We start from the raw sequence: 12,226 nt of genomic DNA, 5'->3' as shown, positions 1-12,226 counted from the left end.
AAAATACAAAAATATTTTTAATTTTTACATTTTTTAGATTTTAATTGCATACAATTGCATTTGCAAAATACTAAAATACTAAAAAATATATTAGTAACTCTACATGCATTGGTTAGCTAAATAAATTAGTTAATTGTAGAAAAATAGATCATTAGATTAATTTTATAAATTAGCTGGAATTAAGAGTGTTAAATAAATTGATTAGTCTTGCAAAATACAAAGAAAGAAAAGAGAAGACTATGGGGTCTCATTACAGCTTTGGGCCAGATATTTTTAGTGGCCCATTTTCTTTCAATTCGCCCCAGCCCACTACCCGCCAGCCCAATATCCCATCTTCATCTCTAAAATAGACCTAATTTCACCCCTCCCCTTTCATTTTTCTGAAGATCAGAGATAGAGAACAGACCTCCTAGACCCCAAAAAAACCTATTCGCCTCCTAATCCCCTGAGGCTCTCAAGGGAGACAGATTCGCCCATCTTCCTTTCCCTTCTCATTTGTCTCCGATTGTATCGATATATACATTTAAAACAAGGACGAGAGATAAAAAACGGATCTGAAAACTAAAAAGGCACTCTAAGATCTGAAACAAGAGGCTCTCTGTTAATTTCGGGTTTCAAAGAGAATTTCGATTCAAATCGCCGCTCGATTTCTGCTGGTTTTCGCTGTTTTCTGGAATTGATGAGCTCCGTTCGAGTTTGCTTCCTCCTTTAATTGGTTTGTTCTAGCTTTTTCTTTGATCCGACCAGGTCAGTTTGAAGTTTCTATGTTTTATGTTTTTTTAGTAAATGATTAAACAACGGAGCTCCTGTTTAGCTTCGAAGATCTGTTTGATTCATGATCTCTGTTACTCTCATATGTTATGAATGATGCATTTGGTTAATTTCATTTCTAGTCGACTCTGTATTTTTTCTATGAGAATCGAATAGTTTTCAGTATAGTTTGTCTCTTTTGTGCTTATTTGGTCATTTGTAAAATTTATTATTTTTGTTATAAGACTCTGTAGTTTCATTCTTCAGTTGGAAAACGAAGTTGGTGGAGGATTATTATGAATTGTATTAAGTAATTTTAAGTTGTTTTATTAATTAATAGGTTGTTTGGTTAGTATCTGCATTGATTGGGCCATCTGTTTAGTCGTAAGTAATCAGAAAATTGAATTGGGATTGTAATAGTGTGGTTTGTTAGTTTGAGCCCATTTCATAAATGAATTGTTGAGACAAATAAGTCATATGGCAGGCCCACTTCGTGATAATATGTTATTGTCCCATCTCGTCTTTAATTACAAAGCTGATTACTTCCTTACTTCCATAACTACATATTCATAAGCTCTTCGCCTACAACTACATATTCATAAGCTCTTCGCCTACAACAATCCCAAATTAGTTTTAGAAAAATCACTTATGAACATCGTAGCTGGCTTTAGGCCCGATTAATAATAAATCATTGTGATTATGGGTACGGTTCCCGTGGCATGGTCACGATACATAATCCCCAATTCGAGTGTGCGTTTCACGTGATTCGACCACAACTTTAAACAATAATAAATAAAATTAAACACGTTGTAGATTGCGGGTGCGTTTCACGTGATGTGATTTGTGATGTGTACAAAAATAAACGAGTGCGCGATATCGCGACTTGTTCAAACAAACTCCATAAACACTAAAAGCGGTTAAAAAGTAAAATGCACAATAGATTTTAAACATGTAATAATTCAGATAATCAAGCCAAGTATTAATTGTTAAGTGACCGTGCTAAAACCACGAAACTTGGGACTCACACCTTCTCCCGGGTTAACAGAATTCCTTACCCGACCTTTTGTGTTCGCGGACCGTAAAAATAGAGTCAATTTCTTCGATTTGGGATTTAAAATAAACCGGTGACTTGGGACACTATAAATTATCTCAAGTGGCGACTCTGAATTGAATAAATAATTCCATTTCGAACAATGTCACTTTAATTGAAAAAACTCCCTTATCCCTATCCCCCTTCGGGAAAAAGGAGGTGTGACACATGTATATGGATTTATTATCATTTATTGGCCGCTAAAACTTCATGCTAATATAGCATGAAGTTGTTTCACATTGAAGTTAAAACGTCATGCTAATACATGCTGAAGTTATTTATCCTGTAATTTACAGTTTTGTCATGAGTTTTATCTGAAACTTCAGTCTAAACATGCTGGTTATTTAGTTCATTTGCTAAAACTTCAGTTTAAACATGCTGAAGTTATTTAGTTCATTTACGAAAATTTCAAACTAAACATGCTTAAGTTTTTTAATTCATTTGCTAAAACTTCAGACCAAATATGCTTAAGTTTTTGTCTTGTAATATGTAATTTTCTAATGAGTTTTTGCTAATGCGTGTGGAAGTTATTTAGTTCATTTGCTAAAACTTCAGACTAAACATGCTTAAGTTATTTAGTTCATTTTGCTAAAACTACAGACTAAACAAGCTTAAGTTATTTAGTTCATTTGCTAAAATTTCAGTTTTTGCTAATGCATCCTGAAATTATTTACTTCATTTGCTAAAATTTCAGACAAAACATGCTGAAGTTATTTAGTTCATTTGCTAAAATTTCAGACTAAATAAGCTGAAGTTTTTTTAGTTCATTTACTAAAACTTTAGACTAAACATGCTTAAGTTTTTGTCTTGCAGTTCTTGATTTTCTAAAGAGTTTTTGCTAATGCATGCTGAAGTTATTTAGTTCATTTGCTAAAATTTCATACCAAAACATTCTGAAGTTTTGTAACGCAATCTATAGTTTTGTCCTGAGTTTTATCCGAAATTTCAATTTAAACAAACTAAAGTTTTTTAGTTTATTTGCTAAAACTTCAGCCTAAACATGCTTAAGTTTTTGTCTTGCAGTTTGTCAATAGTCTTTTATTAAAGAAGGGCAAAATTATCTTTTTAAAACGCTTTTAACAAAAAAATGGGTACTTGATGCAAACGAAAAAATAAAACGGGTATAAGTTAAAAAGGGGTGACCAAATCGGGCGCCCCCACACAATTTTTACAACAAAAAGGGATTTTTTTGACTTTTAGTCCATTTAGAAACTATTTATATTCAGTAACCAACAAAATGTATAAAATTTATATAATTTTTGTATATAACATAAATAATGCATATAGATACAAAAAAATATATATTTTTTCGGTTATTATTTTGAGAGCAGCTATAAAGTGTCATTTTCCCAAACAAAAACAAAGCTAACAAAGATATGTTTAAGCCCAATTCCCTTTTTTCATTTTAGGCCCATTTCTCATTTACCATCTTAGTAGCCCAAATCTCAAAACCATATTCCTTTATTCTATTTTTAAGCTTAAAATTAACTAATAGTACTTAAAACAAAATTTAGAAAGAGGCAAAATAAGAAACGTATATCATTGAAGCATATTCACAAATTTCAGCTAAAAAAAAAACAAATCAAACACCAAACCACAAAGAAGTCAAAACACACAAATGAGCAAATTATACTACTTGGATTATCGTCGTTGTTACGATTTCAAGAAGAACAACTTCAATTTTAAAGGAAGGAAAAAAAGAAGAAAGAAGGGTAGTATCGGTACCTAAATTACAATCTAAATTGACAACAGATAGATGGAGTCCTTGGGTCTTGCTGTTGGAAAATATGAGGAAGGAGCACATTCAATCAATCATTTTTGTTAAGATGACAAGTAATATTTTATCCGTCCAAAAAGAATGATATTGTTAGAATTTCGAGAGTCAAATGATTTACTCTTTGATTGCAATAACAATAACAACAAACCCAGTTTAATCTCATACGTGGAGTATGAGGAGGATAGTGTGTAGGCAGATCTTAACTCCTACCCTATAAAGACAGAGAGACTGTTTTTGATAAACCTTCGGCTCAAGGAATAGTAAAAATAAAACAACATACAACAACAACAGTAATATAATAGGGTAATGGGATTTACACTTTGATTGCGACCTTTTCATATACCTTTTAAATATTTTGAATAGTTAATTATTGTATTAAAGTACTTTTTGTGTAGTTACCAAGTATATAAATTTTATTTAAAAAATTTAAAGATTCTATGTTCGAATACGCGATCAAAATTAAGAAGTTTCACTCTCGAAATTTGACTATATCATTCTATTATGGAGGGAGTTCTGCTTCCATACTTAAGTATTTATAAGAATTATTCTAATATATATATATATATATATATATATATATATATATATATTAATAAATTCAAATAACTACTTTTATAGTTTGAACGTAAATTCGTAAACTTCAATCCTGATACCGATGAACGAGACATTATAGTCTTCAGCTTGAGAAGACTTGAAGTGGACCAATTGATGTTAGTCCAAAGACTTCACAAGTCAAGACCCATAAAATGGGTTAAAATAAGTAAGAATTTTCTAACATAAAATGGTCCACACGTTTTTCAATTCCTTATAATTAAAGGGTCGGCATTTAAGCTTATTAATTAAAAAACATCTCATATCGTAGAGAATTCACTTTTCTCCAACTTTATTGTTATTGTTATTATTATTATTTGATGTGAATAATTTTCAGTTATTTTGAAATATACCATGTAGAGATTTCGAATTATGCGAGACATACAACCATGAAAACATTTCTGCTTCAAAATAGTACGGTGACTTTTGGACTAGAAAACAGTTTTTTTTTTCATGTTGTTTTTGCTCTATTCTTGATTTGTTTTATATTCATGAGTATTTGGATTTGGAATGTAATTATGAGAAAATTTTGTTTTGTGTTTTGATGTTCATAGTTCTTTCCAAAAATAAAACAAAAATTATGTCTTTAATAAAGAAAAGAGAAAATACATAAGTTATACTATGTACTTGTCCCAAAAATCAAGTTTAGATTTAACTTTTAAGAGCGTTCTAATATCATCCTATATTCTTATTCATAGTGAAATTAATACCTCCTCCTTCAAAGATGATGTGGAAGAGAAAGTGGGTCCACGCCACTCAAAGCGAGTGGGAAGATGAAAAATATTAAATCTTTTCAATTTCTCTTCAATTTATTATTGTTTAGTAAAGAGATAAAATATTGGGTGCTTGTAGATTTAGAAGCGAAAGTGATTTCTCTTATCACCAAATAGCTAAATATATATTTGTAACAAAGGGTTTTAAAGAGACCAAAATTTATAGCTCCATTGTAGGCAACATAATTTGCCATGGAAATTCTGGCAATATATGAGTAAAGAGATGAAAATACTTGTTAATGTTTGTTCACAATTTCTGTGCTGGAAAATTTTCTCTGAAAAAGGAGAAATTAATGATGGGAGGAAGAAAGAGAGAAAGAAAGGTTCGAGTGGGAGGGGGAGGGGGGAGGATTATTTCAGTAAAAAGAAAATTAATTAAAAAATTATGAAAATGCCACGTGTCAATGCTGCTTGGGTAGAATTTGGTTGTTACATTTTAGGGGATACTAGAACATCCGAAACTATTCTTTTGAGACAAGTACATCAAGTTATGTATTTTCGTAAAGAAAATAAAGGACTGCACAAACAAACCTGGTTGGCCCACATAACTACTATCCAAAAACAATTTGTTCTATTTGAATTGAATTTAAATTTTATGCACTAATAGTGTAAAGTATATTTACAAAATCTGACATATATTAGATGATTATAAATATATTTTTTTGTATCGAAAAATTTAATATTGTCATTATATGTAACTTAAATTCATTTACATAACAGATAATGGTGCTGGCGGCAGTAGAATTGAAACGCGTCCCTCTCAGTCTGGTTCAGCTCCAGGAGCATTTGAACAATCACCTCCTGGTAAAATTTCGTTCGATATTTTTGTATTAGTATTCTCTCTTTGGAACATTTTCCACCATTAATTAGGACTAGAAGTATTAAAAATCACATTTCCTTTTTGTAATTAAAGTTTTTGGAAGATATTTTTAAAAAGCACGTAATTTGACCAAAAGTTGTTAAACGTTTCAAATCGTAATAATGGCATAAATAAATAGAACTGTAAAAATGCCATCAGTACCATTTAAACGTATACCTCTACTCCCATCAATTTCAATTTTATGTGACGGTATTCGATTGATCACAAAGTTTAATGAAGAAATAAAAAAAAATAAAATTGAGGTCTTGAACATATCATGAGATTTTTGTGGCTATAAAAGATTGTCATTAAGGATAAAATTATAAATTTAAATCTAAAAAGATAAGATTGTTTCATTTTTGTAAACATACTAATAATGAAATAGTGCAAACACAAAATGACAAAAAAAAAGAAAGGAGAGTATAATCCAAATTGCCTCTAGAAGTACTCCCTCCGTCTCAAATTATCGTTACTAAAAATTATTGTCTCAAATTATTTATCATTTTAGAAGTTCAAGATAAAATTAATTATTTTTTTTCCTTTTTTACCCTTAGTAATAGTTGTTCTTGAAAATGGAGATAATACATATATAGAATAAATATTCAATGAAGAGAGATTTTATCTTAATACATAAATAATGATAGAATAGTCTAATCCCTTCCCTAATTAATATTTCTTAAATGACGTATAAAAGAAAAACACTAAAGATAATATGAGACGGAGAGTAATATTTTATGTTTTTTTGGTAACTAAACTTGCAGCTCAACGAGGTTTGCCCTATCGTGCATTACAAAAACCACCAGTATGCACCGAGAAATTTTATGGCAAATGCATAGGCAGAACTACAATATCCGAGAGACGACCATGCAATTCTGTTAACAAATGTAATCATGGCATTCCATAAAATAAAACCATAGTAGCAGAGCGAGAGTCCTATCTAATAATAACAACAACTACGTCTCAGTTCCTGACTTGTTAGGATTTGCCAAACCAGTGTACTTTACATGAATAAAATTAGAAGCATGGGTTTGGTATGAATTGTACTAAAAGATTTAGGGTTTATTATCATTGTTAGTAGAAGATTTAGTGTTTATTAGCAATACTCATTCTAATAAGTTGAGGTGTTAAAATGAGACACTTTTAAATTTAAATTTACTCATTCTAATAAGCATGGATTAGGACTGCAAACTGGTACAAGTTTAAGTGGCTACAAGCCTGCGAGGTCATTTTGCCTTGGTAGTATTTTAATTTCTTCTAGAATTCCTGAATTCTATGATCAGTAAACTGTAAATAAAACTTTTTTCCAAGCAAAGAAAAGAGTTTTGAAGATTTAAACTGAATAATTAGATTTTTATAACTTATTAAACCAGATTTTCATGAAAATCTGTTCAAAAGGATACAGCATCAAACATCTTAGTCCTTTTTCTGAATGACTTTCTATTACATTTCAAAATATTCTTTCATATCTAACACATCCGAAATGAAAACACCACTTTAAAAGTAAGAGTACAGAGTTATTTCATTAATAGGACAAGGCCGGAGAGAAGAAGGTACAAGCCAGTGGTTTTATAACTACATCACTCATAAATTGAAAGAGCAAACACTTCCAAGTCGTTATCATTTTTTGGTTTATCACCCGTTGTCTAGTATTCGCATTATTGTCCGACTAAATATGCTCACACTAAATATAAAATGCTTCTTAACAAAGGCGATTCAATACACCGTTATCATACTTTAACTATAGTAGTCTTATCCTTACGTCTTTGCCGCTGGCTGCTGTCTACTAAAACAGCCAAAATATCATTCAGATAATTAATAAGTATCACGACCCAAAAATCACTTGTCGTGATGACACCTAATTCGACCCGCTAGGTAAGTCAACTAACAATCATTACAATACAATCCAAATGAAGTTGTAGGAAAATAATGAAGAATTATATGAACTTTTACAAATTAACTCAAGAACTGGTAGTACGAATCATGAGCTTCTAAGAATTTACAAACTGATATAAATAATTACATTATCTATTTGAAGGTTACATAAACAGATTAACAAAATCTAAAGCTACCAAGGACAAGTGGCAGCTATATCCGGAATACACGAACATCTTCAGGGTCAGCTCCTAACATCATCAGCAGCTCCGCTCCAAAAATTTGCACGCAAAGTGCAGAAGTGTAGTATGAGTACAACCGACCCTATGTACCCAGTAAGTATTTTGTCTAACCTCGTAGAAGTAGTGACAAGGCTTTTTAGTAAAAAGACGCTCACTAATAAGAATTTATACCGAAATCTAGCAATAGAACTATACTACAGTTTAACATGATAGAGTACACGAAACGAATATACAAAACAATAACAGAGTACTAGAAGAGATCATAATTCAACAGTTTCCAATATCTCAACCAATCTTTTCCTTAGAGAGAAACGAATAAACCACAATAGTCACCCCATAACTTTCATAACGTGAGGAATATACTCTGATATTAAGTCAATTGCACATGAATGACTAACACGGTAGAAGACATGTACTAAGTGTAACCAAAATAGATATGACAAAGATATAATTATGACAGTAGGAAGTAGGCATGATATTTGCAAGTTTAGCAAGTAGAAGGCATGAGTGACACCATAACACATAAGATAAAGAACAAGAACATAACATTAACGACAAGTCACGTAATAACCATAAATACAGCAATAACACCTTAATGTAACAGCATGAACATATACACAAAGGAAAGATATCACAACATAATGCATGTCCCTCGTCCTCACCTGCATGGAAACACCCATCGTGCCATGAACTCATGATAATTTAAAGCATGATAATATAAATGAAATGGCACGGCATCACCCTTCATGCTTTACACTCACATAACATGGTACGACATCACCCTTCGTGTTTTTCCTCACAAATATATGGCACGGCATCACCCTTCGTGCTTTTACTCTCAAGAATATGGCACGACATCACCCTTCGTGCTTTTACTCTCAATAATATGGCATAACATCACCCTTCGTGCTTTACACTCTTCCTTACCAAGCATATGTAGATCAATACAAACAAGGCAGGAATCATAAATAACGTCATGGAGAGTGTTTAAACGAACACTCCAAATGAATCCCAATCACAACTTTTCATGCCAACAATAGTTCAATAAACCTGCAAGAACCTTACTATTCAAGTATTCCAACAAATCTTACAATGATCTACAACACAAATATAGAATCTAGTATCTCAAGAATATCAACCGTAGCAATGTATTAATGATTATGCATATTGATGACCGAATTAAACACATCAATGTATTCTCAGAATTTTATCAAATTTGACCAAGTTATAATAAGCTAAGTCGTAGTCCTAAAATTAAATACTATGTTCTTAGTATCCAGGAGTCAAGTAAGGCGTGAGACAAGAAGGTCACGTGATTCTACAAGACACAATTTATAATATAATTTACCCCCGAGCATGATTAACCCTGGCACATGCATGTATGCTCATCACCTCATATATGTATCACTCCTGCATGTAGAAAACAATGTCAAATAGTAGGAAAACATCCCTCAACAAAGTTAGGCGAAACACTTGCCTCAATTCGGCTAACTCAATACTCAATTTAGCTTTTTCTTTACAAATTCACATCTGCTCGGCTCAATCTAGTAAAAGGCGACTTAAATACATCACACAATGCAAGGAAAAACAATTTCAATTAGTAAAGTTATGATTTTTATACAATTTCTAAAAAGTCAACAAAAGTTAACTCCCGGGCTCGCTTGGTCCAAACCCGAATCGGACCAAAATCCGAGTACCCATTCACCCCCGATCCCGGTTTTGTAATTTATTTTGAAATCCGACCTTAATTTGAGGTCTAAATCCCAATTTTACAAAAATTCCTAATTCTACCCAAACCTCACTTTCCACCATGAAAACACTAGATTTTAGGTTGAAAACTTATGAAATGTAATGAAAGATTGAAAGGAAATAGGTTAGAATCACTTACCAATAGATTGGGGGAGCAGAGTTCTTTGAAAAATCTCCTATAGGGTTTTCTAATTTTGAAAATTTGAAGAATGAACAAAAATTCCGTTTTTCCCTTCTTTTACCCAACTGCAGTTATCGCAATTGTGACACAAGGTTCGCAATTGCGATGATCGCAATTGCGATCAATTCCTCGCAAATGCGATGAATCCCTGAGCCTGCTAACTTCGCAAATGCTATGCATATGTCGCAAAAGCGAGCCAAGGTCCTTTGCAAAAGCGAACTTCTGACTCGCAAATGCGAGTCTGCCTTGATCTGATTCCAGTTGCAAATGCGACAATATTCCCGCAAATGCGAACCCTGCCCCCATCGCATTTGCGGGCTTCCCTTCGCAAAAGCGAAGCTGACCCAGCCCCCTCCCTTTTCGCAATTGCGAGCCTCACTTCGCATTTGTGATCAAGTCCTCGCAAATGTGAGATCCGTAGACCTGATACACCAGCTATTTTTTTCCAAGTCTAAACCACTCCGTAGCGTATCCAAAACTCACCCGATCCCTCGAGACTCTAAACCAAATGTGCACACAAGTTTAAAAATATTATACAAACTTGTTCGCGCGACCAAATTGCCAAGATGACACCTAAAACTACGAATCGAGCACCAAATCAAAAATATTTTTCAAGAAAACTTTAAAACTTCTATTACAACAATCGAACGTCCGAATCACGTCAAACCAACTCCGTTTCTCACCAAATTTGACAGACAATTCATAAATATAGAAATGAACCTATACCGGGTTCCGAAACTAAAATACGGACCCGATATCAAAATTTTCAAATATCGATCAAACCTTTAGATTTATTAAGCCTTTAAACTTTCAAATTTCAACAAAATGCGGTAACTTGAGGTAGGGACTTCCGAATTTGATTTCGGGCATACACCGAAATCCCAAATCACGATACAGACCCATCGGGACCGCCAAAATACGGATCTGAGTGTGTTTACTCAAAACGTTGACCAAAGTCAACTCAAATGGATTTTAAGGCAAGGATTTCATATTTTTCAGTTTTTAACATAAAAGCTTTCCGGAAAAAAAAATACCTGAACTGCACGCAAATCAAGGAGGGCTAAAATGAGGTATTTGAGGCTTCAAAAAACAGAATTAGGTTCTAAAACATAAGATGACCTATCGGTTCATCACATAATACATCATGCGAGGATACTCGTGCCCTCAAACAACCGAGAAAAATACAAGTTCTCAAAACGACCAGTCGGGTCGTTACAATAAGAGAACAAATTTCCAAAACCAAAAGAAAGAAAAAGAAAAAGATTTTTGACATTTAAGCCAAATATACACAAAATATCGAAATTATCCTTTTAAATTTTTAAATGTGTGGTGGTAAGAGTTTAACATGTCTTTGCATTTTCGTCCTTATTAAAGATGACCTGATATATCAAGTGAGTCTCAAGCAATCATCATTAACGGTAAAATATAATTTTTTCTCATTCTTATGAGACACATAAAAAGGTAAAATATGTGACAGGGCGAGTAAAATTAGCTAATGTATATGATTTAGAGTAGATATACCCTCCGTTTCAAAATTAGCTCGTTCGTAACCCTCCCGTGAGTGATGCATTTTTCTCTTTATTTTGATGCTTAATAACTCCCTCCTTGAAAAAAAAAAAAGATCAAGAAAGATTTTTTACCTTGTTGGTTTTGAGTTTGTAGTTTTATAAAAGCGGTCATATTTTATAGTTTTTATTGCGAGTAAGGAATTATATATAACCACTGAAGCTGTCATTCTAGGAATGAGCATATAACACTTTGAAAGACGATTAGATTTAGCGTATACTATGTGTTATCTTTGCCTTCTTACTGAGATTATATGAGTACCTATATTATATATACTAGTATCTATGAATTTGCGTTGCACGTTAATAATGTCACGTGATGATTTAAATATTTATTTATATGAAGAAGCAATAAAATTTAATTAATGAGAGAAATTTTATGTATAATAATACAATAATCGTTTAAATGACAAAAACTATTACGACATTAACATAATACATGAATTTAAAATAAAAGGATATCATCAAAACTTACACGAATGATCAATTTTGTCATATTAGTTGGATAATTATGTATTATAGTTTAAAAATATTTAATGTGATAGTATCTTAACGAAACTTCTTTGTGTACAATATTTTTTTTGTGTATGTTTCCTCCTAATGCTTTGGTTGCTCTGCCTTAACCAGAACTATTGTTCTCATGAAAGTGAAACATACATTTGTTCGTGCAATAAAATATATTGCAGTAAATGTAGTCAAATATTTAGGATGTTTGTCCTTGTGCCTTATTTATTATATTTGCACAACATAAACATACTAAAAATTATTTTCAGACAA

At 32.2% G+C, this 12,226-nt stretch overlaps 1 long non-coding RNA gene across 1 annotated transcript; it reads left to right on the top strand.

Moving 5' to 3' along the window:
* Positions 1-357: 357 nt before the first annotated feature.
* Positions 358-6,931, top strand: LOC142178560 (uncharacterized). Its single transcript, XR_012706809.1, has 3 exons — positions 358-747; positions 5,702-5,785; positions 6,602-6,931. It is a non-coding gene; the product is annotated as an uncharacterized LOC142178560 (long non-coding RNA).
* Positions 6,932-12,226: the final 5,295 nt, after the last annotated feature.

This window comes from Nicotiana tabacum, chromosome 24 (genome assembly GCF_000715075.1).
Source record: "Nicotiana tabacum cultivar K326 chromosome 24, ASM71507v2, whole genome shotgun sequence".
Classification (NCBI taxonomy): domain Eukaryota; kingdom Viridiplantae; phylum Streptophyta; class Magnoliopsida; order Solanales; family Solanaceae; genus Nicotiana; species Nicotiana tabacum.
The sequence above is the reverse complement of the archived record's forward strand: the minus strand, read 5'-3'. Positions and strand labels throughout refer to the sequence as shown.